The sequence below is a fragment of the Equus przewalskii genome, chromosome 26 (genome assembly GCF_037783145.1).
Source record: "Equus przewalskii isolate Varuska chromosome 26, EquPr2, whole genome shotgun sequence".
Lineage (NCBI taxonomy): Eukaryota > Metazoa > Chordata > Mammalia > Perissodactyla > Equidae > Equus > Equus przewalskii.
Window position 1 is genome coordinate 26,241,195 of NC_091856.1, and position 17,925 is coordinate 26,259,119.

Below are 17,925 nucleotides of genomic sequence, written 5' to 3' on the forward strand. Positions count from 1 at the left end.
TAAAAGTTTATAAAGATTTGTGAATAAATGAATTTTTAAAAGGCTGAAGGAAAATGAAGAAAATGTCATTGTAGTCAATCCTTCTGGGTGATGGACACATGGATTATTATTATTTTTCCTGTTTGTATTTTCCATATTTTTTATTTCAAATTACCACAAACAAAAAATGAGGAAACATTATGATTGTTGTTGAGTAACCACTGTTAGACAAAACATTGGGTGAGCCATATGTGGATGGAAAGTGCCTGTGTTTTCTATGCCACTGTAGCTCCAGGACCTAGCACAATTATTGACATTGTAAGCCTTCTAGAAATATTTTTAAACCAACTTAATAATTTTGCCTTGTATCATTGCTGTAGGAAGGCTTTATGGTTAATGTTGGTGGGCTGGTAAGAATAGAGAAACATATCAACCCACCTCAGTGAACTGCTATGGGAAAAGAGAAGATTGGCTAGTGTTTGTGTGCTGGGTACAGTGATATATTAAAAATTCATTGCAGCATTATTCACAAAAACCAAGATATGGAAACAACCTAAGTGTCTGTCAATGGTTGAATGGTGAAAGGAAATGTGATATATACATACATATATATATATATACATATATTATATATTATATATACTAGAATCTTGAATAATATATACACACAAACACACATACAATGGAATATTAATCTGTCATAAAAAAGGAAATATTGCCAATTACAATAAGATGGATGGAACTTTAGAGTGTTATGCTAAGTGAAATAAGTCAGACAGAGAAAGACAATGTATAATCTCACTTACATGTGGAATTTTAAAAAGTTGAACTGACAGAAACAAAGGGTAGATTTGAGGTTGCCAGGGGCTGGTGGATGGGGGACATAGGGAGGTGTTGATCAAAGAGCACAAACTTTCAGTTATAAGATAAATAAGATCTGGGAATCCAATGTACAACATGGTGATGATAGTTAACAATACTGTATTGTATACTTGAACTCTGCTAAAAGAGTGTATCTTAAGTGGTCTTATCACAAAAAAAGTGATAACTATGTGACAGATGCGTTACCTACCCTTATTGTGGTAATAATTTCACAATATAGACATACATCAAATCATCACACTCTACACTTTAAATTTACACAATGATATTTGTCAATTATATCTCAATAAAGCTGTGGAAAAAATGACAAGTACCGTTGAAGCTCAGATACTCCAAGTGGCAAACTCTGAGCTGGAGATTTGAGTGCAGGAGGTTTATTGGGGAATGCTCTTGTGATCAACATTTAAGGAAGGAAAAGGACTGCAAGACTGGGCAGAAGGAAAGGCTGAGCTATGATGCAGTCTCAAAGGAAGCCTTAGTTGACTATTGTGACGTTAGGATGACCTCCAGAGCTGTCCCAAGTTGGGATAAGAGCGCCAGATCTTTCTACTTTTGCTTCAATCAGGCATTGCATGCAGGCTGCCCCAGAAAGGGTGCATGATCTTGGACTAGACAGCTTTCTCTAGCTGAGGCAATGCCAAAAGGGAACTTAGAACAGATGGCTGTCTGTCATCAGTCTCCTTGCAACTGGGGCAACAAGCCCTTAATTCCTAAAGGGGATCTGGGAAGTGAACGAAAATATCCACCACAAGTACCTGGCACATAGTAATTACTGATCAATGTAACTTACTGTTATTTTAATCATCTTATCATCATCATCATCATCCTTAGGTCTTTTCTTTGTTGCCTTAAAATTTCAGTCATTGTTAGGTCATAATAGGTACCTATTCAGAAAAATCACTGGGTATCTACTACATACCAGTCCCTGTCCTAGACACTGGCTGCCCAATAGCAATAAATGAGATAAAACATGTCCCTTCTCAGTGGGTCTTCTGGAACAGCTGGTACAGAAGAAGCAATTACAAGTGTGATGAATGTTTTAAGAAGACTTGAGGAATAATCCAGAGGGCCTAAATCTGCAAGTTGTCACTTTTACCATATGATCTCATTTAATGTTCACAACTCAATGAGATAGACTTTATTAGACCTATTTTATAGATGAATATACTGAAGCTTAATTAAGAGAAGTGCCTTGTCTAAGGTCACTCAGCTTGTGATCCATGGAGCAAGGATTCAAAGACAGATGTGCTGCCTCCAAACTCATGGCATCTCCAGGAGACCAGGGAAAGGAAAACACAAGTCTCTGGACCATAATTAAATCTCCAAGTTATGTTTAAGTTTAGAAACAGTCATTTAATTCGAAGTCTATTTTAACTTAATCAGGAGGGATGCTATTGTGATTCTATCCCTAAACTAAAGCTGCTCTTTTCATTTATAATTTTTGGAAAAAGACAGACGCAGAAAAGTACAAAAAACATCTTAAACCAAAGACTTCATCTTGACTTTAGTAATATAGTCAACAATCAACAAAAAAATGCACCTTATGAGCAATCATTATCTGCTTTTCTAGACATGTTTGATGACTTTCTAAAGTTATCTAAAACCAATTTTCACTTTAGGTGACTGATAAAAAAGCAATCTGAGAGCAAGAGAATCTTCTCTCTAATATTAACTGGAAGGAAAAGGCATCTGAGCAAACTTGCATTTGTGAGAAGTATATTTAAGTTTAATTTACATTGGGATGCTCATTTTATTATGATTAAGTGGTAGGCAAAAGAACTTTGTTTGAGTCTCTTTGTTTTTTTCTTGTCATAGACTGAGATATTTTACACATCAACATCTGAAAAAAGTTATTCTAGGTTCAAATGATAATGTTCATATTCTCCCTTTGATTAGAGCTGATTATCTCCTCACAGGAAAATTCTCCTGATTTTACCTTTTCATTCTCATTAGGAGGATTAGATTAGTATATTTCCACATTTTCTCTCTGATATTTTACTTTATCTTGATATGACTGGTCAAAATGTAATCATTAAGAATTTTTGCACCTTTTTTCCCCACTCTTCCTTTAGAACTCTGATAGTTAGGAATATTGTCCCAGTATTAACATCTCCTTGAAGTATTAACCCTTGTACCACTATGTAATGTCCTTCTTTATCTCTTGTAACAATCTTTTTACTTAAAGTCTGTTTTGTCTGATGTTAGCGTGGCCACCTCAGCTCTCTTTTGGTTACTATTTTAATTGAATATCTTTTCCAATCTTTTTACTTTTATTTGTGTCTTTGGATCTAAAGTGAATCTTTTGTAGATGGTATATGGTTGGATCATGTTTTTTTTTCCTTTTCTTTAATTCATTTTGTCAAACTTTACCTTTTAATTGAAGAGTTTAATCCATTTACATTTAAAGTAATTGCTGCTAAATAAGGAATTACATCTATCACTTTACTACCTGTTTTCTATATGTATCACATCTATTTTTGTTTCTCAATTCCTCCTTTACTTCCTTCTTTTGTGTTTAATTGATTTTTTCCTAGTGTACGTTTTTGATTCCCTCTTTATTATTTTTCTCTCTAAATATTTTAGCTATTTTCTTAGTGGTTACCCTGGGAATTACTGTAAACATCTTATATTTATTACAATCTAGTTTGATTTAACACCAAATGTCTCAGTATTAAGAACTATTCAATGATAACAGTAATTAGATGAAGGCACACCATTTTGATGATAGTTAAACCTATTTCCCCCATTGTAGTCAGTTTTTTCTTTTCTAGAATAGCAAAATCTTTTCTTTAGAATTAACCTAGTAATTATACTTTCTAATTATAGCAATGTTCTCAGAAGAAACAGTGATGAGCAGAAGGAGTGTTAATCACAAGGACCTGGTGGTTATTATTTAGTAGGTTTCCTTTTTGACACAAGAGGATGACTAAAACAAATATTTTACTTTTGTAATATATTCCACTATAATAAAAATAAATATTGATATTTCAGGCTAAGAATGCGCGAATTAGATGAAATAGCTGTAGAGCCAAAGAACAAAAGTAATGAGAGTTACTGTCTTCTAACGTTTGAAAATATATTGCTTAGGCTGTTAGCTTAGGTCAATTTCATAAAGATTTATTGAGCACCCTCTGCAGTAAGGCTGGATGGTAGGTGCTAGGGGATCCCAATCTGTAAGACCTAAAAGGTAAAACGATGTCTCTTTTCCTCAGTGCTATATACCCCAATGAGTAACAGAGTATAGTTCATGGTAAACACATAAGAAATATTTATGGACTGATTGGGGCAAACATAGATGAACTGAACTTACTCTTGACTTGCTTAACTCCAAATTATTGAATTTAATTGAATCTTAAATGCTATCAATTGTACGATGCATTATTTCAATGCACCATTGAGAAAAAATGAAGCCAATTATTTGTGACATGCCATAGATTTAAATGTATCCCAATATAAAAGATGCTAAAATGTGAAAAAATATGACTCTGAGAATCAATAAAATATGGTAGCTAGATAATGGACAATATAGCAAAGAGTGTCTGGAATCAGACCTGGATTTGAATCATGGCTCCAAAGGAAAGTAGTCCTTATGCTAAAAGCCTAAGCTTTCAATCTTAATATGACAAAGAAAAAATAAGGTGAAATTTTGGGTTCATTAGTCATTTGCAAGCTGTTTCTTAACATAAAATCGATAATTTTGTCAAAGCAAAACAGGAACTCCTTTTAGTGTAGTGTACACTACGCTACAGTCAGCCCTACATCCCCAGGTTCCACATTGCAGATCAAAAGTGCTACAATGGTTGTGTCTCTATGTGAACATGCACAAACTTTTTTTCTTATCATTATTCCATAAAAAATACAACTATTTATATAGCATTTACATTGTACTAGGTATTATAAATAATCTGGAGATTATTTAAGGCATATGGCACGATGTGCCTTGGTTACATGAAAATATTACACCATTTTATACAAGGGACTTGAGCATCTGCAGATTTTGGTATCCAAGGGGGTCCCGGAACCAATCCCTATGGATACTGAGAGATGACTACACATGGTTTGGCTTCAAACAGCCCTTGGTTCAAGTTATGTTTTGCCAGTTATTTTATTCTCGTAAGTCACTGTAAGATGAAGACAATAAGTACACATTATGAGGTTGTGTGGTTTACATGAAAGGAGCTTATAAATCACTGAGCACATAAATCTTAGTTGCCCTTTTTAAGTGAAAAATTATATGACAGCGAATGTAATTTGTGTTTAATGGAAATCTACGTAGTAAGGGAGCAGAGAAGACATATAATTCATTATGATCAGGTGATTGAAGAATGCTTCCTATAGGAGGCTGCATTTGAGCCTGGAGATCAAGGTGACAAGAGAAATATTAAGAAAGTGAGGTGGTTGAATTGTAAGATGTCATCAGAAATCAGTCAGTGAAGGAAATGGGAAATACATATTTGGCAGGGCACGTTGAAACCCCGATGTACAGATTCTGTGTGTTTCATGAATTAAGAAGAGGAAAAGATCTGAAGCTGGTGGCTTTCGCTAGTGGTGGTAGCAAGGAATTGGCAATAAAATATCTGAGCTGCAGACTTTGAGATTGGCTAACAAGGGAAGGGTTACCTAAGATTGAGTTCAAAGATTATGACACTGTATTTTGTTAGAGGATAGATTCATAAGGCGACTGCTACTAAACAAGTAGATGTGTCTAAACTTGTGAGGGGTGTAGCAAACCCCATAATGTTGGGGTGCTCTGAGGTAGCTGTCCTTTGGAAAAATGGAGGCACTATGGGGGAGGCCAAATCTAAGCTTAATAGGTTCAAGGAGGACATTGGACCCAGGTGTACCTGCCTGGTAGCCTGTCCTCAGTGCTACACGGGACATTTCCCAAGAAGGCCCTCAGAGAGGTTGGAAGAGCCAGGGACAGAAAATTATTGTTCATCTTGGACACCTATGCCAGGTTAAGCAGATGTTGTACTATACCCAGAGATTCAAGGAGAGGGATAGGAGCAATCTGCAAAGGAGAACATTTATAATTCTCCTGGATCCTTGGAGATAATCCTGAACAAACTTCATAGGCATTAGTTTTCTTACTCTCACCCCCACCAAACACCAGGGTCTTGGTGACACAGTATCTGAGGATACTCCCATGAGGGAATCAGGGCCTGTGAGTACCTACAGCTTGTGAAGGACGGTAAGAATCCAGGGAAAGGAGCATTCAATTCAAGAAGCACTAGGAGATATTCTACAATTGGATACCTTTTCTGTATGCTGTCTCTTGGCACAGTTTTGTATCCTTTTAGACTAATCTTTCCATGGAGCATAAATGAAGGGAGTGGAATGAACACATGCAACAGGACTTCAATGTCCCTTCTGGGTAAGAAATCAACTTTGAGAATGCCTGGTGAGAAGCTCTGAATATCTAATCTCAGAGAGATAATTCATCATCACTGGACACTTAATAAGAGAGCTAACATGTTCATACTATATGTTGATTTTTTTTTAAAAAAGATTTTATTTTTTCCTTTTTCTCCCCAAAGCCCCCCGGTACATAGTTGTATATTCTTCGTTGTGGGTCCTTCTAGTTGTGGCATGTGGGACGCTGCCTCAGCGTGGTCTGATGAGCAGTGCCATGTCCGCGTCCAGGATTCGAACCAACGAAACACTGGGCTGCCTGCAGCGGAGCGCGCGAACTTAACCACTCGGCCACGGGGCCAGCCCCTATATGTTGATTTTTTATATCTATACTCTAAAGTTGAATCTTCCTTTATTCCATCCTACTTTGAGCACATCTCCTGAGCTCAGGGTATGAATTTTTAGCTGAGAGCAGGGAAGTTTGGGAGAGAATTTTCTCACATATGTTTGTGCCCTCTCTCTAGCTTTCCCTTCCATCTTCTTTCTTTTCCTTTGTTTACATTCAATTCAATGTTCTTTAAATGACTTTCTTATTTCCATCGTAAATGATGTGGAAAGATGTATTTTGATTTAAAAAGATGGTTATTCATCAACCACAAGCTAGATAAGGTAACTATCTCATGATTATCTAGATGTGGGTTAGCAAATAATAATCTTTAATCAGAAGCTGACCTGAACCTGACTCGAAGACTATATCCTTGGTTCCTGTGATTATCACACTTGGAGTAGGAAGGAGGAAAACAGAATCAAACTCTCCATCCTAATGTCTCTATCTCTTTCCTAATATCTGTTTCTATAGATTTCTATATTGAATATTTAAAAGAGTAAGATAAAACACACTTTTGGGTTTGAATTTTCTATATTCAGGAAGCAAAACGTCAGATTAAATGCTCATTATATTAATAACTGCCTGGTGTAAGAACAAGATGTAAAGATGCATGACCTGGATGACTTAAGAACCAGTAATTGACAGCATTGCGTACCTTTAGGTTCATACAAGTCCATGGGAATGTCCCACCTGACAAAATTCTCTGAATTTATCCTCTTGGGACTCTCCTCTTGCCATGAGGACCAGAAGCCACTCTTTGCACTCTTCCCCTTCATGTACCTGGTCACCTTGATGGGAAATCTTCTCATCATCTTGGCTATCTGCTCTGATCCCCAACTCCAAAACCCCACGTATTTCTTCCTGAGCATCTTGTCCTGTGTTGATATTTGCTACACAACAGTTATAGTCCCTAAGATGTTAGTGAACGACTTATCAGAGACAAAGACTATTTCCTATGCTGAATGTCTGGCACAAATGTATTTCTTCCTGGTCTTTGGAAACCTGGACAGTTATCTTCTGGTAGCTAAGGCCATTGACCACTATGTAGCCATTTGTAAGCCCTTGCACTATCTCACTATTATGAAGCACTGATATTGTATGTTGCTACTGGCCTTCTCCATAGCTTTCTCCTACCTCTGCTCCCTCCTACATGTCCTCCTGGTGAAACGGGTCACCTTTTGTCCGTCAAATGTTATCAGTAACTTTTTTGTGATTTCAACCCTGTTATGAAACTGGTCTGCTCTTCTTCCTCTGTCAATGAAGTTGTGGCCATGACAGAAGGGCTGGCTTCCGTGATGGCCCCATTTATCTGCATTGCCATCTCTTATCTGAGAATCCTCATTAGTGTCCTCAACTGCTGGAAAATGCAAAGCCTTCTCCGCTTTCAGCTCCTACCACATTGTGGTGATTCTTTTTTTATCAGAGTATTAGCTATGTCCATTTCCAGCCATTATCCAGCTATACTGTCAAGGACCGAATAGCAACAACTATCTACACTGTGCTGACATCAATGTTGAACTCCTTTATCTTCAGCTTAAGAAACAAAGATATGAAATGGGGCTTAGAGAAACTGATAAGCAGAATTGAATCTCAAATGGATAGGCTTTCTACTTCAAAGGCCAAGAAAATCTGTGGATTCTGATTGCAAGTTATGTGTGTGTGTTCACACGTGCACACTCATGCACACAGGCACACACAAGAACCCGAGGGAAGTCTTTTTGTGGAGAAATACTCTTTCACCAATTGCTGCTGAGCCCTGTAGTTTTCCATCCTGTGGTCTGTATCATGCCATGATTTGACAGTTCTACTCATGTCTTGGTACCTATTCTACAATTTTAGATTCACTCCATAATATCTCTCCATTCCAGAAAATCACATCTCTTTACACCTTCCATATTTATTTGGAACCTCCTATATTTCCTTCAATTTATAAATTCAGCAAAGTTTGATCATTTGAATTACCAGACATTTTTGTAAACATCTATATAGAAATTATATATATATATATATATATATATATAAATATATATATATATGCAAAGATGTTGCATACCTGGCCAGTCTATTCTGTTTAAAACTGTTGCAGATCTACCTGCTGGCAATCTTCAACCAATAATTCACTACTCCAAGGCCATACAGCAACACATAATAAATATTATCCCAGAAAACTGAAAGGAATGTGGAAGAAACAGATGCATCTGTAGGGAAGCTTGGGAAGAATTAGGAATGAATAAAACTTGTGGAACAAATGAAAGGGCATGAATGCAGATTGAAAGAAGAGGTCTCAGATCCCACTGCATACAGTCTGGTCTATTGGAGTCTGGTGTGGATTGGCTAATAGAGCTGGTTCACGGCATATGTTGATGATCACTGTTTTTGCCCACAACATGAGCCGTGAGGCATCTAGAAAGAGAGAAATTGTTAAAACAGAATCACCATTGTTGGTGCGCTCCCAGTCTGATGACGAATTGAAGAGACAAAAGCCATGCATGCATGCATGCACACACATACACCCACATGTACAAAAACACCTACACAAGTATCCATTATTCAAAAGTGTCAAACAAAATGGCTATATATAAGCATGTGCCTGACTATTTAGATATGCACATTAATATGAACAATCACTATTTATCAAATTTGGGTGATGCTACTCAGAGTAGATTTGAAGGAATAGGAGAGCTTCCACAGACTTTTGCTTAAACAAAGATGTGTGATTTCCTATAAAGAAGTGGTGTGGTAGAGTGGACCTCTATCTTGGGTGTAAGTAACAAGATTGAGATAATACTTGATCCCACCAGGTAATATAGAGACCATAAGGTGAGAGGAAATACGTTCAGGGACAGTGACAACACATCAGCTTAATTAAGACGGTGAGCATTTCTCCATCATAAATGAAGTGCTGGGTATACCAACCATCTGCACCTAATTACGAATTTCATCCTCCTGAGGGACGTGGGGTCTAGAGATTTCAAAGGATTCTTTTGAGGATGAGCAGTGAGTCTTTCTTTATGGAGTTTCATCCTGCTCATCAGCTTCTCCATGCCTGATTCCACATCCATTGCTAAGACTGTAGGTAATTGGGTTCAACATGCAGACCAATATGGCATAGATCACTGTCAAAACACCATCCCCAATAGTGCAGCTGAACAGTAGTCTGCAATAGACAGAAGTGATGCTCCCATAAAGCATCTTACAACTGTGCTACAAAAGCCACAGGTGGAGAATGCTTTTCATTTCCCTACTGGTGAACAGATCTTGAGAAGAGCAATGAGGATTCACAGATAAGAGATGAAGATCATGCAAACAAAAGGAGTCATCACAGCAGCCTGAACGTATGTCTTTCCCACAATTTCATTGACAAAGGGAAGAGTAGGACAATGTCGGTGCTGGATTGACATAACAAAAAATAATAATAAATGATAGTGGAAGTGAAGAAGATAGACTGAATCACCAGATATGGAGCAAGAGACACCCCAGAAGAAGGATGAATGGTGGTGGCTGGTGATGGTGATATTGGCCATATATCCAATGGCCATGGCTGCCAGGAGGTGACTGTTCACATTCCCAAAGGACAAGAAGAAATACATCTATGACATACACTCAGCAGAGGAAACAATCTTTTCTTTGATAGGAAGTTTATCAGCATCTTGGGGGTAATGATTATCATGCAGCAAATATCAGCAAAGGCCTGGATGCTCAAGACAAAATACTTGGGAATATGGAGTTGATAGTCAGAATGAATAGCCAGAATTATGAAAATGTGCTCAATTAAAGCAATGAGGTATATAATGAGACAAAGAGAATAAAGAGAGACTTCTAGTTCTCAAACCAAAAGGAGAGTATCTGGAGAATGAATTCAAAGTATATAGTTAAGTTGCTCCTTCCCATGGGCTTGAATTTACCTGAAAATAACTGATTTTAATAAATGCTGCCAGAGTAGATTCTAAGCAATTCACACTCCCACGAAAAATATATGAAACTACAGATTTCTCTATATGCCCAACAGCACTGTATGTTACTAATCTTTATAATCTCAGTCAATCTGATGATGGACAGTGGCATCTTAGTGCATTTCTCCCTGTTGATGCAGTTCTGCAACTTCATCTATCTTTATTGGGCATTTGCACCTACTCCTCCTTAAATTGCCTAAGCGCTTTGCCCTTTGAGGAGATTATTGTCATTTTCTTACCAAATTGTAGGATCTCTGTAAATTGAGAATATTAACCATGTGTTTTCCATGTGTATTTGCAAGTATTTTCTCCAAATAAATTATTTATCCTGTGGCTTCAATTACACAATCAACATCTTTTTACTTTTTGCATAGTGTAATTTGTTCATCTTTTCTTTCATATTCTGAGTGAGAAGACATTGGTTATTTAACCAATATTAAAATCCTACTCTATTTCATTTTTTAAGTTTTAGGCCTATATTTTAATCAATCTGGACTATATTTATATGTAATATTTATATATCCATCTTACAGATGCCGGCATTATTTATTTAATAAAATATCCTTTCCCACTTAATTAAAAAGTCTCCAGTATTGTATAATAAGATCCAATATACTTGAGTCCTATTCTGTTCCACTAATTTAATTACCTCTATTTGTGTCAAATCGTTATGTTTGATGGCCATAACTTTTTTTAAATACACACTGAGCAATTATTTCTTTTAATCCTATTTTTAAAAACTATTGTTGAGAGTTCTCACACATTTATTTCTTCATACAAACTTTTAAGAAGTGATAAACTCTTCTTCATTTTTTTCTTTTTACAATCATTCTCATGCGTGGTATCACACATGAATTACAGGACTAAATGGACTGTGTGTAAAGTGCTTAGACCAGTACCTGGCTCATAGTATGCATTCAGTAAAGAAGACCCAGCACATTTCTGAAGCTAGGTCTCCACTTCAAGTGGCCTCGTTCATCAAAGATTCAGAGCTATTTATAACCCCCTGGATCTCCATGCCTGACCAGGACCCTAAATCTACTCTGTCAAGCCCACAGGTAGGCAGGCTGAGGTGTCGTTGGGAACAGAGACTGTGGAGTCAACATCTTCATGTGATCTTCCTCCCTTCCCCTGAGCTTATCTTCTTCTCTCCTCTAACTCAAAAGCCAGGAAACAAGTGAACAAGAAAGTTGCGATAATGTAGGGGTTAAAAGCACACATTCTTCAGCTGGACTCACCACCATTGAGTTATGTGGCCTTACAAAATTTACTTCAATTTCCTCTATCTCATTTTCATTATAGGCAAAATGGGGTGCTGTAAAGACTAAGTGGGAATGTATGTAAATTTCTTAGAACAGCATCTGGCACATGTAAGCACATGTAATTGCTAGCTACTATAGTACCACGATTGAGAGAAGGATCATGAGAAGAGGATGCAATGAAGTGGGTGTCTCCAAAAGGAAAGATCTGGGTGAGGCATTTTCAGCTCAGTAGAGGAACACAAGAGATTGATTTTCAGCAAAAGTCCCACTTTAAGCACCTCTGATTAATCAGATGGAGACCAAGGGTGTATTGAGACAGAGGGAAGACAATTATTCACAAAAAGAATTCCAATGGGCATATTTTAAATGTCCACTTACATTGGATTCTAGAATTTAACAGCTTGAAAGGGCTAGGTAAAGCTCTAATCTGATATAGGAGTGAAAACTAGGCAGAAAGAAGAGATTTCAGAGAGCTGAAAAGAGAAGGACTGGGCCTTGAAAGGCCCTTGCAGAATCCCGAGCAGGACATATCAGTTCAAATGCAAACAATATAATATGAAGTGAAATATGGAAGGAACTCCTCACTCCATCCCTCCAATCTCACTTCAGAAGGAAGTCACATACACACTACAGCAAACACAAATATAAAGGAGATATTTTCCTTTATAAAAATGGGATTATTCTGTATGTATTGTTCTGCAACTTGTTTTTGTCACTTAACAAAATATCACAGACAGTACTCTCACAGTGATAACATAGCTTAGCAATAATTAGCTTCCTCTCTGACAACAGATGCCTGAATTCAAATCCCAGCTCCACCACTTAAATGTGGGATGTGGTAAGTTACTTGACTTTGCTAAATTCTGTTTTTTATCTGTAAAATACAGATAATAATAGTGCCTATGTCTTAGGATTTGGAGTAAATAAAATGATAGAAGACATGAAAAGTACTTATCTCCTTGTGTGACAAATATTGAGTGCTAATAAATGTTGGTTAACATTAGCCATCTTATTTCTTTAGAGACTGTGTGATATTGAGCCATGAGAATGCAATATAAATTGTTTGAATAATTTGTCTATTTGTGGATATTTACTTTATTTCCTCTGTGGGTTGTTTTACTTGTTTGTGTTGTTTAGTATTGTAAACAATGCTATAATAAAAATGTTTGTACATATCTTCGTGCTATACATATATGACTATTTTCAAAGGATATATTTCTTGGATATTGGATTTCTTGGATATTTCTTGGAATTATTGGATAAAGAGATCTGGTTTTTCAAATCTGATAGATACTACCAAAAGGCTTTCACTGATTACCTTCTTATAAATGTAAGGGTCTTTTTCCTTTGGATAGTATAAAAATAAAATTTTATTGACTATTTCATCAGCGAAAATCATATTTCAGTTTAAATTATATTTTCTGATTACCAGTCATGTTGAACATCTTCTCATAAGTTTTCTTTGGTAAATGTGTTATGGATAATTCTGAGTCAATAGTTTATATTTTAGCATTACTTATAGTCTCTTTTGGTGTTATTTTCATATTTTTGAATACAGTATTTTGTCATTCTTGCCTCTACTTTTTATTTCTTTCTTGGAATTGCAGCTCCATCTTCAGATTATAAAAAGTATGCTCCTTTGTCTTTGGCTAACATTTATTTTATGGTTTGGATTTTCTAATTTTAGATTGTTCATTCAAATGGGTTTTATTTCTATGTGTGGGTTGGACAGAAATCTAGCTTCATTGTTTTCCGAATGTCCATCCAATTGTCATGCGTATCATTTACTTAATATCCCATTCTTTCTCTATTGCTATGAAATAAATCTTTATCATGTTGTACATTCCATATAGATCAAGATCTATACACATGTATAAATACAAGTATACAGAATTCTTTATTTTGGCCCATTGATTTGTTTTTCTCTGTACGTACCATTATCTTTTTGTTTTTCATTATTATATGGTTTTGATTTTCAGTTAGAAAAGTTCTCTATCCTTATTCTAATTTTTTCAAAATTATCCTGTCTTTCCTTAGCCATTTGCTCCTCTAGATGAATTTTAGAATGACCATCTCTGTCTCATTAAAAATTCCCTTGGAGTGTTATTATGGGTGGATTGAATTTTACTAGTTTGAGAAGAATTGACTTAAGATCTACTATCTTAAGTAGAATGGTGGTTACCAGGGGCTGAGGGGTGGGAGAATTGGGGAGATGTTTTTTAAAGGTACAAAATTGCAACCAGTAGATAAAAAAATCCTGGAGGTCTAATGCACAGCACAGTGATTATAGATAACAATATTCAATTATACATAAACCTCAAAGTTGCTAAGAGACTCTATCTTAACTATTCTCATCATAAAAAAGAAATTATACCTATGTCACATATAGAGCTGCTAGCTAGGGCAATACTGGCAATGATATTGTAGTATATAAATGTATCAAATCAATGCATTATACACTTTAAACTTACCCAATGTTATATGTCAGTTATATCTCAATAAAAATAAATAATAAATAAATATCTACTCAGTTAGCAAATTTCAAGTATATGATACAGTATTGATAACTTTAGTCATTATGCTGTACATTAGATACCCAGAATTTATTCATCTTATAACTGGAAATTTGTACTTTTGACCAATATGCCCCCATTTCCCCCACCTTCCAGCCCCAGGCAACTAACATCCTATTCTTTGTTTCTATGAATTTATCTTTTTAGATTCAGCCATGAGAAAAAAGGGAATTCCATCATTTGCAACAAGATGGAAGAACTTTGAGGGCATTATGTTAAGTGAAATACGTCAGACAGATAAAGACAACTACTGTATGATATAACTTATACGTGTAATCTAAGAATTGAGTTTTTTAAATATTTGATCTTCAAAAATTTATTGAGTATATTTATTCAGATCATTCTTTTGTGTTCTGTTATAGTTTCTTCAGATAGGTCTGTCTCATTTCTTTTTATTTTCCCTCTTCAGGTTTGTTCCTAAGTATTTTATGAACTTTCTTGCCATGGCTAATTGAAACTTTTTTCTTCGTTACATTTTTCTGATACAGGAAAAGTATCAATATTTGTATATTTATCTTGTATCTGGCCAATTTGATAAAATCTTCATAGGTTTGAAGTTTTCACTAATTACCTTGGATTCTTCTAGACAATCAAGTCACTTAAAATAATGACAATTTCATATTTTCTAAAGTTTATGCCACCTATTTTTTTCATTTTGCTTTTTTACTGGCTTTGACTGCCATCTGAGCTATGTCACTTAATGGTGGTAACAGAGGCCATCCTTGTTTTATCCTTTCCATGATATCAATGGGGACTGGATTCTTACATTCAAAGTTTTTATATTTCAGTAATATGTAAATGTTTAGAATGAGGACTTCATATTCTTTAACCAGAAGAAATAATATATTTAAAGAATTAAGCTCAGTAACATAGACTGTTCCTGGTAGGATTCTTATTTTAAGTGGCGTCTTGGAACCAAAAATTTGTAATTCAATAGAGTGAATTCTTGGCTTTCTAATGATCAGCCAAGTATAACACACCACTTTACAATGTGAAGAATGCCTGGCATATATTAAATATATAAATTAATTAATTACATCTTCCTGTAACTTATAAAGTTAATTAAGTCCTCTGGTCCCGAGAAACCAAACATCTTTTTAAAATTCTGACCTCACTTTGCCATCAGCCCCATACTCCTTATACTCACTAAGAAATCAAGATCTTCATGAATGAGCCTACAGATATTCTAAAACGTTCAAACTCAGGGAATTCTAGATACCAAGTGACCATGAGATAGCACGTCGGGGTGAAAGAGTTACTACTATGGCCCTCAGGTTAGTCCTAACATTCTCAGTTAGAGCTAGAATGTTGTCTCTGTCAGAATATGAAGCAAATCCTAATAGATATCCTGTCACCCTTCAGAAGGAGTGACCTGATGTAGGCAGGTAGTATCTAGGGACTTTAATAACAGTTTTGTTATCTAAAAATGGTGTTCAGAAGTTAACTTGGGGAATTGCTAATAAGTGTTGGTAAGAATAAGATAAATCCCTTCTGAAAGTAGACATAATCAGAGGAAAGGTCTAAGCAGACCTTCTAAATACCTTGTCAGGTTCAATGGGATGCTCTCTATGGCCCTTGGAAGTAGACCAGGAAACTCCTTGACAGCCTCTCTTCCCACCATATACATACCTGGGGGACTGCTTGAAAATAGTAGTTTAATAATATGATAGGCAAATCCTTTCATGAGAAATTGTAAAAGGAAATGTCCTTCCATTAAAAGCTCATTACATATACATCAATGTTGAAGATTTCACTCAATATTGAGTACTTATTTCTTTGAACATAGTCTCTTGTTTATCATAATGAGTGGCATAAGCAAGAAAAGGTGTGAATCATGAAGGCTGAGAACCTAGGGAAGAGTACTGAGGATTTCTGACATTGAAGAGTCTGATAGAGAAGACATTAGCAAAAGGACAGAAAAAGAGTACTCATATAATCCCAGAAAAGAAGAAGTTTCAAGAGGCAGACACAAGAGATGAGGAAATGGATGTGTTTCCACAATGACAGAAGAATCTCCCTTCAACCAAGCAAACTCCAGGAGATGCCCCATCAGCAGGACTTACACATGGAAATGTCTGAGTAGCTGGGTAGGCTGGAACCCAGGCCAGGAATTATAACTACGAACACTACTGAGCTTGACCAGAGCCAATGCATCCATGGACAGAAGTGCTCTGAGAGCAATTTATTCTGGCCATCTCAGGAACTGCAGAGACATATTTTAAAGGAATTCTTAGCAGGGTAGCCAGAAACTAAGTTCATCTCAGCCAGGGCCATAATGATCTGCTTCATATGTAACCATAGTCTTGCTGCACAGAGAAAGGAATACCTAGGGCTTCATGATTGAAAAAGTTCAAAAGATGAAGATGAAGTCTTCTAGGTCCCCTTGGCATAAAGACTCTTGGAATGTGGTTCCAACCTTCTTCTACTGTGATCAGCTTTCAGATTCCCACTAGAGTGCCTTAGGGCTTTTAGGTTCCTCTCATGCAATTTATCCACCCCCAGATCCTGCCTAACTCTAAATCGCCATGCCTGTCCCTTGTTGGGAAGGTGGTATATGTGCTGCTGTAACTCAGAGACAACTTAGGAGTCAGAAATCAGGTAAAGAACCAGAAGACTAGGATTTTATTCTAGCCCCACCCTAACCGTGACCCTGGCAATCAGAAGAACACTCTGCCTCACTTGTGAAGTGGGACAATGGACCCTCATATAGGTCCCTCTAGAAGCCACTATATGGCTTGAACCATGAGATAGAGGCAGTGCTTGTAAACTGAAGAAGCATGCACAACGCAGAAGACCACATCAGGTGGCAGAATAAATTTTTTTTGCATTCCCTGTGTAACAATACAATTATCTCTGGTTACTTAAAAGAAGATGTATTTCTGTAAGTGAGTGGTTAAATAAATTGTTGTACATCCAGACAATAGCCTATTATACAGCACTAATAATAAATGAGCTATCAAGCCATGAAAACACACAGAGGAAACTTACTAACCGAGAGAATCCAAATGAAAAGTCTACATGTTATGTGATTCCAACTATAAGACATCCTAGAAAAAGCGAAACTATGGATATAATTAAAAGACCAGCAATTGCCAGGGGTTACAGGGAAGGGAGGAATGCACATGCAAACACAGAGCATTTTTAGTGCAGTAAAACAATACTCTGTGATGCTATAGTGGTGTCGTCATACATTTGTCAAAACCCATCAAAGGTACAACACCAAGAGTGAATCCGAATGCAAACTATGGGCTTTGGGTGATGAAATGTCCATGAAGTTTCCTCAGTTATACCAAATGTACCACTCTAGTAGGGAATGTTCATAATGGAGAAGGCTTTGTGTATGCGGGTATGGGGTAGCTGGGAACTCTGTGTACTTTCTGATGAATTTTGCTGTGAATCTATAACTGCTCTAAAAACTAAAGTCTATTCAAAAGGAAAAAACAAACAAAAAAAACTGTCTAAAATTGTGAATGCTATGCCATTTGTAGATGAGAACTATTTGGGTTCACGTGCTAAATATCTTGACCAAAATCTCT

General features: G+C 36.4%; 1 pseudogene; it reads left to right on the forward strand.

Moving 5' to 3' along the window:
* Positions 1 to 7,282: 7,282 nt before the first annotated feature.
* Positions 7,283 to 8,243, forward strand: LOC103555885 (olfactory receptor 1L3-like; annotated as a pseudogene).
* Positions 8,244 to 17,925: the final 9,682 nt, after the last annotated feature.